The 19,376-nt window shown below is 44.5% G+C and overlaps 1 pseudogene across 1 annotated transcript in view; it reads left to right on the top strand.

The window, feature by feature from the left end:
- The first annotated feature begins 2,027 nt into the window (after nucleotides 1–2,027).
- The window catches only part of LOC309519339 (glyoxylate/hydroxypyruvate reductase B-like), a 102,881-nt pseudogene continuing 85,532 nt past the window's right edge, over nucleotides 2,028–19,376 (top strand). The window contains exons 1-2 of the transcript XR_014224627.1: nucleotides 2,028–2,127; nucleotides 3,053–3,121. The product of XR_014224627.1 is annotated as a glyoxylate/hydroxypyruvate reductase B-like (transcript). The remainder of the gene's footprint in view (nucleotides 2,128–3,052; nucleotides 3,122–19,376) is intronic.

Raw genomic sequence — 19,376 nt, 5'->3', positions numbered from 1 at the left:
TCCGCGCCCCCCCCCAGATGTTGTGCCAGGTGCGGCAGGCCCCCCCTGCACCCCCCCACTGCTCCCACCACAAGTCTTCAGGACAGCCATCCGAAGGCTGGCGCGGGGAGAAGGTCTCTCCGCCCCACCGCCAGGCTTTGGAGCAGCCTTCCGAAGGCTGGCGGCGGGAGGAGGTCTCTCTGCCCCACCGCCAGGCTTCGGAGGAGGTCCGAGGACAGTGGGGAAGACGCACTGCGCTTCCCCGCTGTCCCGGAGATTTCCCTATGGACTTTTGTCTTGCGAAGGGCCGGCCAAACGCGCCCCCCCCAATGTTGCGCCCGGTGCGGCCGGCACCCCTGGCACCCCCCACGCTACGCCACTGTCTTAATCCCCCCCAAATGGTTTACAGTGGAATAACACACACACACACACACACACACAAGTATTTCCAATATTGGGTTGAATAAAAATGCTGACTTCTACCATCTGTTGTTGTGCATTTAATGAAATGATAAGAGCAGCAGCAAGCTTTATCAGGGAAGGTGAAATTGAATACTACATAGATATATATGAGAAAAACTCTCGGGTGAATGATGATGGAATGTTTTTCATAGGGCTGCTCTGGGAGCTACAATATAGGTATGCTTGCAGCCATCTGTCTGGGCAAGGCTTTAGAAGACCCCTTGACTTAGGGTCTGGGCCAGCCAAGGTTAAGCATAAGAACATAAAGAGAGTTTTTCCTGATTAAAACAAGGTGAGACCATCTAATCATCCTGTTTTCTTAGTGGACATTCATATGCTTCCAGCAGCCCATAAGTAGGGCAAAAGCTGTTATGCTAGTCATCATCATCATCATCATCATTAGAATTTACATATTGGCCTACACCCAGCATTCATTCTGATTTGTTTGCAGGGAGGTTCTGTGAAAAAGAGCAGTCAGCCTGGATCCATCCTAATTTGCTTGCAGAGGGTTTATTAGGGCTACACACAGCCCTCCTGCCCTGCCCTCTCCCCTGTGGCTCTAGTCTGCCCCCGCTGATAGACCAACCTGCCCTAGTCTTTATATTTAAAAACTTAAAATTAAACACATGGTCTGGTGGGGTGAGGAGTCACTGCATCCCCCCCCCCATGCCAAGTGAGAGAAGAGCAGTTCACTTCTGCAGGGTGCTCATTTACAAGGGATAACTCTATGAGGAAGCTGCTTGTGAGTGAGCCCCCAACAGGATTGATGCCCCTACTCAACAGCTGTTGAGGAAAGAGAGTCTGGTGGTATCGGGTGCCTGCCTTCTTCTGGGGAGATGCAGCCCATGGTCAGGTGGGTCTCAGCCTTTATGCAGGTTTTCCTAACTGATGCCCACATCTCCTTTCTGCCTGATGCCTCGCCCCAACATCCTTGTATCACTCTGAGCCATCTAACCTGGCTCACAAGGACTCATAGCAATCTCAGCCTGACTTGACCAATGCCCAGGGGTGGAGGAAGGGGGGTGGGGGCTGGTCACCCTGGTTGTCACCACTGAGGGGGGTGACAAAATGCTGGGCGGCACTCACCGCGGGGCCTGCAGTGCACCTGAGCCACGCATTTCTCCTGGGAGAGATGCAGTGGCTTGGGAGTGCACAGGATCTGTGCTGCCCAAACGGTCCACCCACTGCCTCCCTCCCAGCTGTAGGGCGGCTGAGTGGGAGGAGGCAGGCAGACTCCTTGGAGGCCCCACAGAGCGTCATGCCCCGGCTGGCCCCACCCCCAGGGGCAGCAGGCCCCGCCCCTGGGCACAGGGCAGGCGCACCGCCCCAGGCACCTGATCAGCTTGCTCTGCCGCTGCCAATGCCTGCATCTCTCTGAATAGCCATGATTTGACTCTGGACTCAGCCAAATCTGGTGCACAGCCCTTGTGCTTTAACATCTCCCCATTAACTATTTGTTCACTCAACACACTTCAAGGCAGTGGCATCGCAATGGGGCGGGTGGGGGGTGGCTCGCCCTGGGTTCCACATCTGGGAGGGTGACAAGGCGGCACCCTGCGGGGTGCTTGCCCTGGCGTCCTGGCGCAATGGCGCAAGCAGCCATCGCGCCGCCGCAGCCTCATGTGGAGAATCCTCCGTTTGTAGCTGCAGCCGTGAGCAGAGGATCCCGGCGCCGGCGGCAAACTGGTATGTACAGCGGATGTGCAGCGACTCATGCATGCACTGTACGTAACGCCAGCACACATGCGCTGTACATAGTGGTTTGCCACCGGCACCGCTCGAGTGCCATATGGACAGTGGTGGGATCCCTCTGTCACCGCTACAACTGCGGAAGATCCTCCATTCACAGCTATAGCCACGAGCAGAGGATCCCAGCACTGTCCGTATGGCGCTGGAGTGCCAGCGCTGGCAAACAGCTATGTACAGCACATGTGCGGCGTCATACGGCACATGCGTCGTACATAGTGACACTGCACGGGCACCCTACATGGCGATGTCCCGCCCCAGGTGTCACGGCGCCTTCGTTTGCCCCTGCTTCAAGGTACTTCTTAGCTACGAAAAGTCCTTTTCTCTTTTTAAGGTGGAATTGCCAGCACACCCTTAAAGAAGACGTAAGAAAGCATTTCCGTGATATTAATTCAAATATAGCAACACAGAGCATCTGCAAACAGCCAAATAAGCATAATTAGTCTGGGCAAGGTTGTTTCCTAAGGCAGGAGGGATTGGGTCCTCCCCACTTCTGGGCCCATTTACAGGCTCCTCCTGTGGCCCCACAGCAAAGGATTGGAAGGAATACTTCCTCGTTGGTACAAGAACCTTGGGTATGTGGACTTCACAAGTGCACTGTGACTGCACTGGGTCAGTGTTAAACTCAATAATGCCTCAGGCATTGATTGAAACATCAAACATTAAAAGCTTCCCTTTTCTTCAGATGTCTTGGTAAAATTGTGCAGTTTTTATCTTTTTGACGTCTGATGGGAGGGTGTTCCGCAGGAAGAATCCAATAATAGCCTGGTTGACATGTTTTACTTACACCTGCTTGAACACAACTCATATCAGTTGCTGCCTTTGCCTTCTGGTATTTGCACCCTTGTTTCTTCTTTTTCTGCAGCTGCTGTGGAGCAGTTCATTGATCTGGCTATTATTCTGCTGAACTGCCCTAGCATCAGCATCCAGAAATGTCAGGAAGCTCCCAGGCAGGGCCAACACCCATGGTCTGATGGGTCTCACTTTAAACAATGCCTTCCCCTGCCCTTGTGCTATTCTCCAGTCAGTGCCCACTGGATATGTCAGGGATCTGCCATTTTAATTCCCAAAATAAAGTTCTTCCCTGCTCTTTTACAACAAACTAAACTTTGTTTTTTGCTGCCTCAGTGCAAACATTCCAGAGTATATTTCAGAGGGCTAGTTTTTTGGTTTTGTTTTTTAAAAATATCTTTTCACAGAAGAATGTAATTTCTTTTCTGCCCAGCTATGAAATTAAAATATTCCAATTACTTCTAAGTGGTTTCCAATTTACTGTGCCTTCAATGTTCAGCTGCCACTCAGCTTGAATGACACCACTGAGGCTTGTTGTCAGGCTTTTAGCAGGCCGGTACTGTCTGGTTTGGGGAGAAATATTTTCTCATTCTTTGGAACCCTTGTAATTGGTGACAGAGGACCTTTATAAATAGAGTCCCCAAGTAATGGCAAGAAACAGGAAACCGTCAAACCAGTGAGATCGTGCAGGAGAAATATCTTGTTCTTCCGTCTGATCCCAGCATTCAATTTGGGGCCAAAACCACACATTAAGTATAGTGGTGAAGTAGGGCAGAAATATGTTGGAGTGTGGTTCTAGCACTCCCCCCCCCAAAAAAAAAGCAGGAGTGACGGCCCCAATTGCTGGAGGGTATTTGCCAGTTGGGAGACTGGAGGACAGGGCTGACTGGGCCCTAGGCTAGAGAGGGGGGGAATTTGATCAAGTTAAATATTTGAAATATCTCATTCACACCTTCCAAAACAGAAACGGGCATGCTTAAAAAATTCTACTTCTTTGAATTTTTCCACATCGTATTCCAAACGAGTAACGTGTAGAAAAATGCATATGCTACAGTTTGCTTCTGTCTGTCTCAAGAGACGATGGAGTGCACCTTCGGGAGTTAAGGCGAACATCTGGGTGAACAGCACTGAAGTGTCCTCCTTGGGGCACAAGCCTGGGTGCTGTGTGTGGAAGTCCTGGGCTGCCCAGGCAGCAAAAACCCCTTCTCAGCCTCACTGATGTGGTCCAAAGGAAAGCAGAGCAATATGTTGGGCAACAGCTTGGCTGCAGGAGTTGCTGGAAGGATGCGTACAAGGCACCATTCAACTGCCTGAAGAACTCCACTCTGGATTTGTGTAGGATATACTCTTTAGCCCTTTCTTCTCCTGAACATATCCTGCTAGGCAGCAGAGGTTTAGGATAAGACTTTTCCTTCTCCTAGATGGGCTACCTTCCCAGGCGGACATGTCTCATCTGCTCCTGACTTCCCTACACCAGCATGTGCAGAAACCACCTTCTGGACCATTGGCCCCAATATTATATGAGAACTTTTTTTTTATTAAATCACAAACTGATGAGGAAATGTGGATAACTAAATTTAAGATTGGAAACACGAGAAACTGAGAATAATATAAAATTAACAGCATAGATTGGGCCAGCTCAACTGATCACCTAGATTGCCTCACAGGATTGTTGGAAAGATGCAGTGAACTATGAACTTGCCCTGGCATTAAAGGGATTTTCTTGTTTGACCTGCTCTGCTACTGCTGTTTTATTGTTTTATGCTGTATGTCTTTAGTGATTTTTGTGGGACACGCCCACATGGACCACCCCCAAAGAAAAAGGTTATTAAGGGGCGGGCATGTGGCCCTAGGATTGCAAAAGGTTCCCCACCTCTGTCTTTTCTCTTTCGCTACATCACATTTTTTACAAGTTGCTTCATTCCAGTTAAATAACTTTTTTGATTTGGTTTAATATTTATATCCTGCTTTTCAAACAATGATATTGAAGAAGAAGAAGAAGAAGAGGAGAAGAGTTTGGATTTGATATCCCGCTATATCACTACCCAAAGGAGTCTCAAAGCGACTAACATTCTCCTTTCCCTTCCTCCCCCACAACAAGTACTCTGTGAGGTGAGTGGGGCTGAGAGACTTCAAAGAAGTGTGACTGGTCCAAGGTCACCCAGCAGCTGCATGTGGAGGAGCGGGGATGCGAACCCGGTTCACCAGATTACGAGTCCACCGCTCTTAACCACTACACCACACTGGCTCTCTATTGAACTCAAAGTGGCCCACAAAAAAAAATGCAATATCATTAAAATTAGTGAGCATTGCAATCAGATGCCTGATGATTGTCTTCCAAAGCAACTACTCTGTTCCAAACTTAAAAATGGAAAGCATAATGCTGGTGGTCAACAAAAGAGGCTTAAAGACTGTCGCAAGGCAAATTTTTAAAAATGTAGTATAAACATCAACAATGGGGCAACACTTGCCTGTGAGTGCTCCAATTGGAGAACACCCTTTACCAAAGGTGTCATGGGCTTTGAAGACACTAGAACTCAGGATGCAAGGGAGAAATGTGCTAAGAGGAAGGCACGCTTGGCAAATCCACACTGTGATCAACTCCCTCCCGGAAACCAATGCTCCCACTGTGGAAAGACGTGTGGATCCAGAATTGGCCTCCACAGTCACTTACGGACTCACTGTTAAAATCGTGTTTATGGAAGACAATCTTACTCGGCTATGAGTGATCACCAAAGAAGAAGAAGAAGAAGAGTATCTAAATAGGACAGGAAACAAAACCAATACAATTCAGTACAAAATCATAGTGGTTCAGAATATCAGAAAGGGCTGCTGAGCACCAGCCCTGTTCCAGTTGATATGCTCTCTCTGGGAAAGCGCTTATTCACTCATTGCAGCAGAGCACATCCCCAGGCAGCAAGATCTTTCATAGCAAGCTATCTTGATCACAGGGGCAGTGCTCCCCCAGGTGAAGTGCAAGTAGGCATTGAGGCTTGTTCTAAGTACCTGACCTTCCAATTGAAGCTCCTTTTCCCTAGAGATACATAAAAACCTAAGTTTGTTTTTCCATGTGATGCTAATAAGCACCTTTGAACCACTCCTGGGCTGTTTAATGTTCATGTGAATATCAATGAAAAGGAGGAATGCATGCGAGGCACAGAATGCCCATTCAAGCTAACAGAGGCCTTACATTCATATTCTAGGCTGATTTCAGCCTAGACTGATTTAAGATTGATATGTGAAAAAGCCCATGTTGGAGCACAATGTTTCCAAGACCTTATCTGAGCTAGTTTTTCATGTTTGTAGTTTAACAGGAATGGGGTTTCTTTTTCTTTTCTTTTTTTAAAAATCATTTGAGTACGGAGTATTTTGAGTTCTAATGCATATTTCACCTGGTTGGTTTTATTGGAGAATCGTTTTATGGGTTTCAAAGCTACAGCTGTGATTGAATGTTGTAGTGGGAAATGTGTGAGTATCTTGTGTAGCATTTTAGGGTGCATACAGCTGTGAATAAATGCAAGTGTCAGCCTGTTTCTCTTTCTCTCTTTTGTCCCTGCAGGGTGAATCTGATTTTCTTCCACCTTCATTCTTCATATTTCCCTCCATCTCCCAGCAGGTACACTCTCTATGGCCAAGAATATGAGCAGCTCTTCTTCATTCAAAATTCAGGTGGCCCACAATTAAGACAAGGGTGGACTGTTGGGTGGACTCAGTTAAAGCATATTGAAAGAATTGTTACATTTGAGCTTTTCTTGCACTGTGCTATATGAAATTAGGTGGTAACCAACTCTGAAAAGAAGCTTGTCAATACGTTTTAGACTATTATTATTATTATTATTATTATTATTATTATTATTATTATTATTTTCCAAAACTGAGCTCTTCATTGACATTGAATAAGTGTCAACTAAGGCCTTGACTCTCCGGGATAGAATCCAGGAGGGACCTGCAACTAATCAGAAACACCCAGTTTCCTCCTTGGTAGCCATTCCTGAGAACAGAGTATTTTAGATTTAGTTATTTGACTAAATTCAACAGCTTCCTTAAGAAATGCCTTTACTGAGTTGAGTTTCCAAGTGATGCCCACTGCAGTCTTGAATGGCTGTTAGAGACAGAATTTGTATTTGTGGCCAACTTCAGGTGGAAGACATCACTTATTATCTGTTAGCCTGTTAGCTTATATAGAAACCCAAGAGTTTATTTATTTATTTATTTAATTTATATACCGCCCCTCATCATAATATCTCAGGGCAGCTCACAGAATTGCTTTCTGAAGCCTTTGTTCACACAAGCAAGCAGGTACAACTCAGCAGAAATGGCTCGGTTTCTTTTGTGTGCCAGTAATAGCTTCATAACACACAGAGTAGCCCTCCACGCACCAGCTGGAGAGAAAAAAATCAGGAGAAAGGAATTAGATAAAATCTCTGTAAGTTGTTTTGATGATTTGGAGGCTTAATCTGAACTCCAGCTAGAGTTAAGCTTGTTGGTGTCTCTGGTATCTTCTCTCCCTCACATTATGGATGTCAGTTTATGTTATGGATGAATGTTCTGTATTATTTTATTAATACTTTTGCTACAAGCTCGGCATGGCCTTTGGCTAAAACAATTAACTTATGAACGTATTTGCTTATTTACCGTATTTTTCGCTCTATAAGACGCACCAGACCACAAGACGCACCTAGTTTTTGGAGGAGGAAAACAAGAAAAAAAATATTCTGAATCTCAGAAGCCAGAACAGCAAGAGGGATCGCTGCGCGGTGAAAGCAGCAATCCCTCTTGCTGTTCTGACTTCTGGGATAGCTGCGCAGCCTGCATTCGCTCCATAAGGCGCACACACATTTCCCCTTACTTTTTAGGAGAGAAAAAGTGAGTCGTATAGAGCAAAAAATACGGTAAATAATATCTATAGCATTTTACATCCGCCTGAAAGAAAATCTCTTAAGTGGTTTACAAGCTTCTGAAAACATCAACTAGAACATTACAAATACAAATAAATAAATAAATAAATAAATAAATGCAAAATATACTAAAGATCACTGTTTAAGGCAGCATGGGAAAGAGATAGCACTATTGTAACATTTCCTTCCAATTGCTTGAAACTAGGCCTGTATTACTGGCTGATGAAGCACACTTCCTGCACAATATCTCTGGAATCATGACGCTAAATCCCCACATCTACAAAAATAGCATGCTTAGGCCAAATGTCACAAGGAATGCATTTTGCAAGACTGAGATGAGTCAGAAAAGGATGAAGTTCATGCATGTGCCAATCCTAAATTTGCTGCCATTTCACTGCTGCATCTTTGACCAGTTCTCTCCTTGGCTCCCTAATTCCAAATCTTGCTGCAGTTTCACAAATGCACTGGAGCAGTTGAGCATCACATAGGCCTTATTATGCTCATGGAATAATAATTCCTTACAAATAAAACCCCCCATTATTCCTGCTTTTGTTAAAACTGCCACTAAAAATATTTAAAGCATGCTTTATTTATTTTTTTGCTGCAAAATAGCCTTAGCAAAGCACCCCCGAGACGGCATAAATTGTTGGCATGATGCAGAAAAAACAAACATCAAAAGAGAAAATAGCACCAGACACTACAAAGCTCCTTTCCCCCCTCCCTCTCGGAGCCTCTTTTTGCTAGGCTTGTTTATGCAGCTTCGTTTAATTCTAGCTAATTGTATAAATCCTTTATTTTTGTTTGAAACCTCTCCCAGATGATGCCACCCCCTGACAATTTTTGATTCCCTTATAACGTATCCTCTCATTTTAAATAAAGAAGCATGCTGTAGGGGGAAGAAGAAGAAGAAAATATTAAGATGGCATTGTTGTCTTTGTGTGCCTTTCTTTGATTTGGGTTTTCCCTTGGAAGGAAATATGCGTCTGGAAGAGGAATGAACGTTGGTGGAATGAACAATTAATTGAAGGGAAAATGCATTTGGGGGAGGAATTAATTTTTTAGGGATGGAGAAATCTGTGTGAGAAATGATCCTGGGAAGAGAGACAATATTTTAAGTTTATACCAAGTCCAGGAATGATAAGTCAGAGTTTGGTTTTTATACAACAATGTTAGAAGAACCTTGCTTCCTATTCCAGACTGGGATCTCACACAGAAACTGCTAAGCCTTGACAAGTGGACATGGTAAGATGGTAATAGGAGTTCAGGACCCTGGTCAGCTCCCCATGGAGAAAACTACCTGCATTTTCTTCACAGGGAGCTGAGTAGCGTCTTGGTTTCCTGTTATTTATATGACTTGTTCCCTTGTTAAGTTCTACCAATATCTCTGCAGAGTCACAACCTGGAACACTAAGGATGTTGTTTCAGTAACCTGAGGGCAAAATTCAAGAACCAGCTTCTTTAAAATTCAAACAATGGGTACCTATGTGCCTCTGGAAGCTCACCAGAATGGCATGATGGTAATAGATTTTCCCTGCTGAATGCCCCCAACTTCTGCTAGCCAAAGTGATGATGACGATGACAACAACTTTATTATTTATACCCCTCCCATCTGGCTGGGCCTCCCCAGCCACTCTGGGCAGCTTCCAACAAAAGATTAAAAATACATTAAAACATCAGTCATTAAAAACTTCCCTAAACAGGGCTGCCTTCAGATGTCTTCTAAACATCAGATAGTTGTTTATTTCTTTGACATCTGATGGGAGGGCGTTCCACAGGGTGAGCGCCACTACCAAGAAGGCCCTTTGCCTGGTTCCCTGTGACTTCGCTTGTTGCAGTGAGGGAACCACCAGAAGGCCCTCAGCGCTGGACCTCAGTGTCCTGGCTGAACGATGTGGGTGGAGACACTCCTTCAGGTATACTGGGCCGAGGCTGTTTAGGGCTTTAAAGGTCAGCACCATCACTTTGAATTGTGCTCGGAAATGTACAGGGAGCCAATGGAGGTCTTTCAAGACTGGTGTTATATGGTCTCAGCAGACTCTCCCAGTCACCAGTCTAGCTGCCGTATTCTGGATTAGTTGTAGTTTCTGGGTCACCTTCAAAGGTAGCCCCACATAAAGCACATTGCAGCAATCAATGGAAGCAATGCAGCAGTGGAATATAACTAGAGCATGTACCACTCTGGTGAGACAGTATGGGCAGGTAGGCTCTCAGCCTGCGTACCAGGTGGAGTTGGTAGACAGCTGCCCTGGACACAGAATTGACCTGCGCTTCCATGGACAGCTGTGTGCCCAAAATTACTCCCAGGCTGTGCATCTGGTCCTTCAGGGGCACAGTTACCCCATTCAGGACCAGGGGGACTCACATACCTACCTGTCCCCTGTCCTCCCAAAGCAGTACTTCTGTTTTGTCAGGATTCAACCTCAGTCTGTTAGCCCTTTGCAATTGGAAGTTCTGTTGAGACACATGGTCAGCAGCTGCTGAGAGACCCACGTCCATCAATTTGTTGAATCTTTTGAGAACATTTGACCAAGTTAGCAACATCTTGTATCAGTGCATACATTAATTAAATGATACTTTATATATGGTTTTTTTTTTAAACCCACACATTTAAAATGAATATATACAAGTCACAGCAATATGGAACATATCTGTGTGAAGTGAGGAAGTAAAATCTTACTCCTGTCCAGGTTTTGGCAACACCAGGACCAGTGAGCAGGTGACTTTGAAGGCCTCCTGCATCAGTGAACACACTGCAACCATCATCATCATCACCATCACCTTATCAGCCTTGGTATAGCTATTTGTCTGCTCCATAAGTTTGCTTGTTGATGAGCTTCCAATTTTTTTAAAAAAAACTTTTTAGTGAAGGTAGACATGGTCCCTGCCAACCAGTCTACTTGAACCAAGGCTGATCTCCTCCACCAGGTCCAATTAGACCTGAGGCTCAAACATTTGGTGGATTTTCAAGAGCATGGCCCCAAAGTTAAAAAAAACACACATTCCAGGCAGAAGCTTTGCATTCTCTTGTCAGTTTGAAGGCTTGTTAGCGATTCTCCTCTGATTTAATTCCCTCTGATTAGCAAGATTGCTGACTTCCAGAGCAAGAGGTGAGGGTGAAAGTTTAACAATGTTCTGATTGCATCCCCTATTTAGCAAGGAGAAGTTCCTGCATTATGTTTTACAACAGATCTTGATTTCTGTAGGTTTCGCAAAGACCGTTGGTTTAGTTTGGCTTGTTTTTTGTTTTATTGTTTATGAGTGGAGTTTAAAGGAAGATGGGCAGCATAAATGTCACAGCAAACTCAGGACTATGTCAATATATAATTATAGAGCTGAGGGGTATGTTGGTTGGGTATTTTTAGCTTGGTAAAGTGCAGCCTGAGAGGAGAGATGATAGCCATCTTCAAATATCTAAAGGGCTGTCACGTGGAGGATGGAAGAAGCTTGTTTTCTCCTGCTCCAGAAGCTAGCACCTGAACCAATGGATTCAAGCTACAAAAAATGAGATTCTGACTAAACATCAGGAAGAACTTTCTGATGGTAAGAGCTGTTCGACCATGGAACAGACTTTCACAAGAGGTGGTGGACTCTCCTCCTTGGAGGTTTATGAGCAGAGGTTGGATGGCCATCTGTCTTGTATGATCTAGTTGAGATTCCTGCATAGCAAGGGGTTAGACTATATAATCCTCAGCATCCTTTCCAACTCTACAATTCTATGATTCTAAGGGACCTCAGAGGTTAAAAAGTCTAATGCACTGCTCAGTGTAGGAACTGCAATACAGATGCAACATCCCTTACAACCCCTGCTTAAATATCCAAGGGAGTCTCTTTCACTGTTGTGCGACTCTTGTCATTAGAAAGCTTCTCTAAATGTTTAACGAAAATATATTTCCTTGCAAATTCCATTGATTGGTTCTAGTCATATCCCCTAGTACTAAAGAGAACAAGGTGGATCCATCTTCTTCTTGATCACAGTGGAGTCACATTGGGAGGTGGTTTGGGGGGACATGACCTCCAGCACAAGGAGGTTCCCCCACAATAGAAGAAGAAGAGTTTGGATTTGATATCCCACTGTATCACTACCCTAAGGAGTCTCAAAGCAGCTAACATTCTCTTTTTCCTTCCTCCCCCACAACAAGCACTCTGTGAGTGAGGCTGAGAGACTTCAGAGAGAAGTGTGACTGGCCCACAAGCAGCTGCATGTGGAGGAGCAGGGAAGTGAACCCGGTTCACCAGATCACGAGTCCACCGCTCTTAACCACTACACCACACTGGCTCCCTTGTTGAGGCCAGAGCTGCAGTGAGGGAACCATGCGCGGGCCAGGCCTTTGGCGCCTGGCTCCAGAGCAAGAGGGATCTACAGAAGCAGCTTCTGTCAGCTGGCTGCAGCTCCACTCCCAGGTCACACCTGACCCGGGGACGGGGGGAAGAAGCAGCAGCAGCGTTGCCACCCCTCTCCTCCACTGGGACTGGATAATCTAACCCCAGCCACACAAAGCCGTACAGGGCTGCCAGGGCAGCATGTGTGTGCCCTTGAAGCAAGTGGCAAAGGCTCCCTCTGTGCAATGTATGCCACCCCGGGAAACAGTAGCACACACTTCATCTCTGCATGACCATCCTTTAGATGTTTGAGGACCACTATCTTGAATCCTCTCAATTTTCTCTTCTCCAGACTGAACACACCTAGCTCTTTCAATCATTCCTCTCAGGACTTGGTTTCCATTGGTCCCTCAACATCTGGAGGCCCTCCTCTGGACATGCTCCAGCTTGTCAACACCCTTCTGAAAACGTAGCACCCAGAATGGGACACTGTGAGAGTAATTCCATGGAGGCGCAGGTCAATTCTGTGTCCAGGGCAGCTGTCTACCAGCTCCATCTGGAATGCAGACTGAGACCCTATCTGCCTGCGGACTGTCTCGCCAGAGTGGTGCATACTCTAGTTATCTCCCACTTGGACTGCTGCTATGTGAGGCTACCTTTGAAGGTAACCCAGAAACTACAACTAATCCAGAATGCGGCAGCTAGACTGGTGACTGGGAGTGGCTGCCGAGACCATGTAACACCAGTCTTGAAAGACCTACATTGGCTCCCAGTACATTTCCAAGCACAATTCAAAGTGATGGTGCTGACATTTAAAGCCCTAAAAGGCCTCAGCCCAGTATACCTGAAGGAGCGTCTCCACTCCCATCGTTCAACTCGGACACTGAGGTCCAGTGCCAAGGCCCTTCTGGCAGTTCCTCACTGCGAGAAGTGAAGTTACAGGGAACCAGGCAGGGGGCCTTCTCGGTAGTGGCACTCACCCTGTGGAATGTCCTCCCATCCGATGTCAAAGAAATAAACAACTATCTGATGTTTAGAAGACATCTGAAGGCAGCCCTGTTTAGGGAAGTTTTTAATGACTGATGTTTTGATGTATTTTTAATCTTTTGTTGGAAGCCGCCCAGAGTGGCTGGGGAGGCCCAGCCAGATGGGAGGGGTATAAATAAATTATTATTATTATTATTATTATTATTATTATTATTATTATTATTATTATTAACCATAGGGCTAAAGAGCTGATACCATCAGCACAAGCATTTCTGTTGGTCTGACAGAACATCATCCCTTCTCCTCTACCTGCATTATGTTCTGGGCTTCTTCCAACCCTCCAGAGCAGATTTTGGGGAGGGAAGAGAGGGATAAAAGCCCTGTTGCGCTAGCTAGAGTACTTGCACCGGCTTCTAGCAGTGGAATTGGGTAGCTGAAATTAATAGATATGGCTAACTTTGACCATTAATTTCAGTGAGTCTCCTCTGAGCAGATGTTAGTTGGTATGATTCAATATTCTAGCTGCCATCTGACCAATGAAGAATTGCTTCCCAGGAGTTCTGTGTAAAGCAGAAGGGCATGGCTAATTGCAGACACCCCTTTTTACTGTACGATAGATCTGAAAAGAGCTATGTAATGTATAAAATATACAATACAATATAAAAATACAATAGGTATATACAATATTAAAATACAATTCCATGCATGCCTACTCCAAGGTATGCCCTACTGCGTTCCAAGAAACTTGCTTTAAGGTAAATGTATCTAGCCTTAAGCTGGGTTTCCCTTTGAGTTCTTGCTCTCTAGTCGGTGCTAAAAACAAATATAGGTTAAGAAAAAACAACACTAAACATCAGAAAGGAAAAGAACATGGGATATACATTTTTCAAAAAAAGATAATTAATTCTATGCTTGTGGTTTGTTTTCAGGTCTTCCTACAGTATTAGTCAATTTGGCAGCATCAGCTGTGGAAACAGTGGCTAAATTGCATTTAGTTTTTAATTTAGAAGCAACGTTGAAACAAGGGTGGTGTATTTCATCTTTAAAAGCTGTAAGCATTTTTCTTTTTTAAAGAAACAGTAGATTTGTCTTGGTTCTGCTCTTTTTCATTTGAGTCAGCTCTTGTAGAGCATGGGGATGGAACCTCAGGTCAAATATAGTCCTCCAGTCATCTCTAACCATCCTTAGGATTCTCCCCCGACTATGCTCATCACTGACCCTGCTTTGAACTCTTCCTGAGTATTTTTGCCTGGCTGGGATATGCCATTGAACTCTGATAATGCCTCTGGCTTTACTGGATCATGGCTACAAAGAGCTTGCTGTACAGGGGTAAAATTTGCATTTGTTGCTCTGCCCACCTTTTACTCTGGCCTTGCCCAACCTTGGCATGTGGTCCCTCAAAGGCTGCCCAGAAGAGACTTTGGCCCTCAGCTGAAAAAGGTGTTTTGAAATGATATTGATCTAAACTGTGCTGGACACTTTGGAAATTAATAACGTATTAACACGGTTCCCTAACAAATCTGCACTTAGCAATACAGAGAGACTCTGATGTCCTGCGTTCTGGGTTAGAGAGGACAGTTATGAGCAGTTCTCTATATAGCCAGAGTACAGTTTTATCCAAGAGAGAGCCATGTCCCATGAATTCATTGGATAAAGATATTGCTTGCACCTTCCATTTTCACTGATGTTGATAGATTACATGCTGCCTCCCTTCACATTCCATTGTGATGGCATTTAAAACCCAGGTGCTCTATACAATCCAAAATAAAATCACAGAGCCATTGGAGTGCTAACTGGCTTGGACATAAATGGCCTGACATTCCTCTGCCCCTTTAACAGAGATTGATCTGCAGATACAGTGGTGCCTCGCAAGACGAAAAGAATCCGTTCTGTGATTCTCTTCGTCTAGCGGTTTGTTCGTCTTGCGAAGCAAGCCCATTGACGGATTAGCGGATTAGCACTATTAGCGGCTTTTAGCGGCTAATCTGCTGATCGGATCAGCTGATAAACGGCTTAGCGGCTTAGAAAAAGGGGGGGGGAACCAGCAGGAACTCGCAAGACATTGTCGTCTTGCGAAGCAAGCCCATGGGAAATTCGTTTTGCGAAGCACCTCCAAGACGGAAAACTCTTTTGTCTAGCGAGTTTTCCATATTGCGAGGCATTCGTCTTGCGGGGCACCACTGTACCAGCAGCAGAAGTTTAGTGTTTGTGTGTTATGGAGTTAAACATGGCTTCATGGGGAGGAGGCATAGCTTAGTGCAGGCATCCCCAACCTTTGGCCCTCCAGAAGTTTTGGACTACACTTCCCATCATCCCTGACCACTGGTCCTGTTAGCTAGGGATCATGGGAGTTGTAGGCCAAAACATCTGGAGGGCTGCAGGTTGGGGATGCCTGGTTTAGTGCAAGGTGAGGGGACTATAGCCCAGTGTTAGGAATCTTTGGTCCTCCAGGTGTTGCTGGTCTTCACCTTCAATAATCCTTGGCAATTGGCCATGCTTGCTGGCCTGATGGGAGTTGCAGTTCTGGAGGGTCTAAAGTTCTCCAAACCTGCTGTAGGCTTTCAGAACTTGCTGAACTACAGCTCCATTGGTTATGCTGGTTGGGGCTGATGGGAATTGGAGTCTACTGTCATCTGAAGTGCTTAGGCTTCCTATCCTTGAATTAAAAGGTTCAGGTAAGCAGGTGATGGGAAAGACCACCACCAGAAAGCTGCTGCAGGTCAATACTGGGCCAGGAAGACGGATATTCTGAGTGGTTTAAGGCAGCTTCCTATGCCAATTGTAGCATTTCAAGTTTGTGTGAAATGGACATCTAGCAGTGACTAAACCAAAAGCTTGCAACTCTATCAAGGCAAGGAGAAGTATTCTCTTTACAGGTCTGAAGCAGCAACACGAGGCATTTATCCTAGGCTATAGGGATGCTTCTGAAACCCTGTCCACCTGCCATTTCTTCCTAGGTTTTGGAGTTCCAGATTACCTGGTCTTATTTTTGAAATGGAATTCATGCATCAGGAACCTTCATTGTCCTGTTTTTAATTTCTGAATTTTGTACAGAGTGATTCCTGGGCATTTGCTGCAGCTGTCATTCCCTTCCATTCTTTTGCTCCTCAGGAAGTTCAGTTTTATCATTTGTGGGATGAAACAAGACATTTAAAAAAAATATATTATTTTTAGATCTCATTACAGGTGTGAAATAGCTTACCAGTGCTACACCATTTGTGTTATCAACACTATTTTGTGAGTGGTCACTGTAATTATTTTTACATTTAAGTGTTAATGGAATTACTGCAGTCTGTATTTCTTCCATTTCATTTCCCGCTGACCTCCGTGCTAACAGTCCCTCCATCCAACCATATGCATCTAAATATCTGCTAACTTAAGATAACATTCCATTAATCTGATAACAAGTACTCTAGTCTCATGCTGTAACAAATGTTAGTTTTCAAGGTGCCACAAGACTCCTGTAGTTTTTCTTGCTACAAAAACTACCCCTCCCCTTCTCCTCTAGAAATGGATCAAACACTTTTTTAAAAAAAGCATCATTGATGTGATTGCATGATCAGTTGCATCAAAAATAACTTTCTGTGGGGTTTTATTGGTGCCCAAGAGTACCCCTTCTCTCTCAGATGCACGAAACCTCTTGATGCAGTTGTACATATTGCATCAGAATTGATAAAGCATTGCCACAAATGAAACAAGCATCAGTAACATAGAGGGAGAAAATGCAGATGAATTGGGGGGGGTGATGAAAATGGCAGCAAACAGTGTGAGCTACATTTCTGGAATCAATCTGAGAAAGTATCTTAATCATATGACAATTAGGCATATAGGAAGTTGCATTATACCAAGTCAAACATGTCTATTGGCACAGTATTAAATACTGACTGTCAACAGTTATCTAGGTTTTCAAATAGGAGTCTTTCCGAGCCCTAGAACTGCAAGGGAGTAAAACCAGGGACCTTCTGCATGCAAATCATATACCTTACTACTGTGGTATAGCTCTGAAAGTAGAATGCAGTGTAGAAACAAAACAATAAATGAAAAGAAAATCTGCTTATCTTTGCTTAGAAATGGGGCATCATGTAGACAGACAGTCTTCACCATGCTTGCTTATTTTTCCTAGTTGCAAATTTGCAGGTTCTGGGATAAAGAGAGTTACTGTTCATATTCAATGCTGGGAGGACTCATCAAGTCTTTTTTTGGACAACATCTGCCTGTATGTAGCTCTTTTCACTGTTGTTAATGAGCATCTGTTTTATGAAGATGTGTTTGATGGTTTTCCTTCTGGAGATGGAGCGAAGGAGGACTCATTTGACACTGGTGTATTTTTGCTGCATTTTTTTAGGTGCTGTTGAGGTGCTTCTGTAGCATACAGAAGAGTTAGTTGATATTACTGATCTCTCTCTCACACACACACTTTGAATGTAACTCAATATCTCGGTGTATTGCTCCATGTTGAAAACAACTTCATTAAATAATATGGTTTTGTCTTGAATATTTTCAGTGTGGTGCATTTCAGCTTTTATTGACCATATTGCTTAGAAATTGCTAAATATTTTGAGCCAGTGGGCACATTTGGAATTCTGAGACAGTGCCATGGGTGGTAGTCACAAAATAGCTGCTGGGGGGGGCATTCTTATTGTTTGTACTACTACAAATTATTTATTTGAACTGTGCCTGTAAACAGACCAGCACCCAATACAGCTTTTTCTAATAAAGGAGTTGTATGCTCCCTATAACCAGCAATCTGGCTGCAGCTCTTTGAGCCAGCTGAAGTTTCTGAATACTTTTCTAAGGTAGCTCCATGTAGAATGTATTTGAATGGGACCAGTGCTTTTCCCCCCCTTCCTAAAAAAAATGTTTAGGGGTACTCTCATTCCATCTGAAACTCAGGAAACACTGTGACAGGAAATGAGGCAGCCATCGGTGGTAGCAACGGAACTGATGATTCACTATGCTAGAGAAGAAACTAATTTTTATAGTTTCTTCTCCCATTAGAAATAAATTTTAAAAATTAAAAAAATGTCCAGTAGCACCTTAGAGACCAACTAAGTTTGTTCTGTGTATAAGCTTTCATGTGCATGCAAACTTCTTCAGATACCATGCGCACAAAAGCTTATACCCTGAACACACTTAGTTGGTCTCTAAGGTGCTACTGGACAATTTGTAATTTTTAAAATTTATTTCAACTGCGTCAGACCAACACGGCTACCTACCTGAATCATCTCCCATTAGATTCACAAAATGTTTAGGGATATACATACCCCTGCATCCCCCCAGAAAAAAAGCACTGAGTGGGACATCCTGGAATTACAGAAGCCATCCCAGCTTCTGACTGGAACTTGGGATGGCATGTTTTGACTCCCATGAGAGTGTGGCCCCCAAAAGACGCTGGGTTTTTTTTTTTGGGGGGGGAAGCTGTGCTCTCAAACAACTCACCTGGCTGCTATGAGAATGCAGCCCCCAAAGACGTGCATTTTTGGGAGCTGTGCTCTTGTGTGAGTCATATAACTCACGCGGGAGCATGACCCCCAAAGAAGCGCAGCCTGTTTTTCCTCTGTGGCATGTTGGAAAGTATGGGTGCTACTGCTGTTGGGAGTCTTCATTGTGGTTCAGTGATTAGTTGGTTAATTGGCCCCAGGACAGCTTTTGAATATCAGTTCAATGTCAGGGACAAGATCCCTTCCCTAAGTGACTAACATCCATATGTTTGTTATCAGAAGTGGCTGAATAAAGCCGACTGGAAACCCATTCCTGATGTAGACAAGAGAGTAAGAAGAACTTGCCTGATCTGGCCAATAGCCCATCTAGTACAGCATCCTGTCCTCACAGTGGACAATCATACAGACAATCTATGAGAAGCCCAGAAGCATAGCAGCACTCTGCCCACTTGTGATTCCCAACAACAGACATTCAGAGGCATATTTACTCTGATAGTGGAGGTAGAACATAGCCATTGTGGCTAACAGCCATTGAGCTCCTTATTTTCCATGAATTTGTCCAATCATCTTTTAAAGCCATCCAAATTGGTGTCCATCACTACTTCTTGGAGGAATGAATTCCAAGTCTTGAGCTAGATGGACCAATGGTCTTATTTTGGTGCAGCACAGTTTTCTATCTGCTCTTTGTATATTTGCAGTAATGCCCCCTGAATCTAGGGGAATAAATCTATTACAAGTATACATGAGTGGG

The sequence above is a fragment of the Podarcis vaucheri genome, assembly GCF_965113315.1.
Source record: "Podarcis vaucheri genome assembly, chromosome: 15".
Classification (NCBI taxonomy): domain Eukaryota; kingdom Metazoa; phylum Chordata; class Lepidosauria; order Squamata; family Lacertidae; genus Podarcis; species Podarcis vaucheri.
This window is presented reverse-complemented; position numbering and strand designations above follow the sequence as displayed.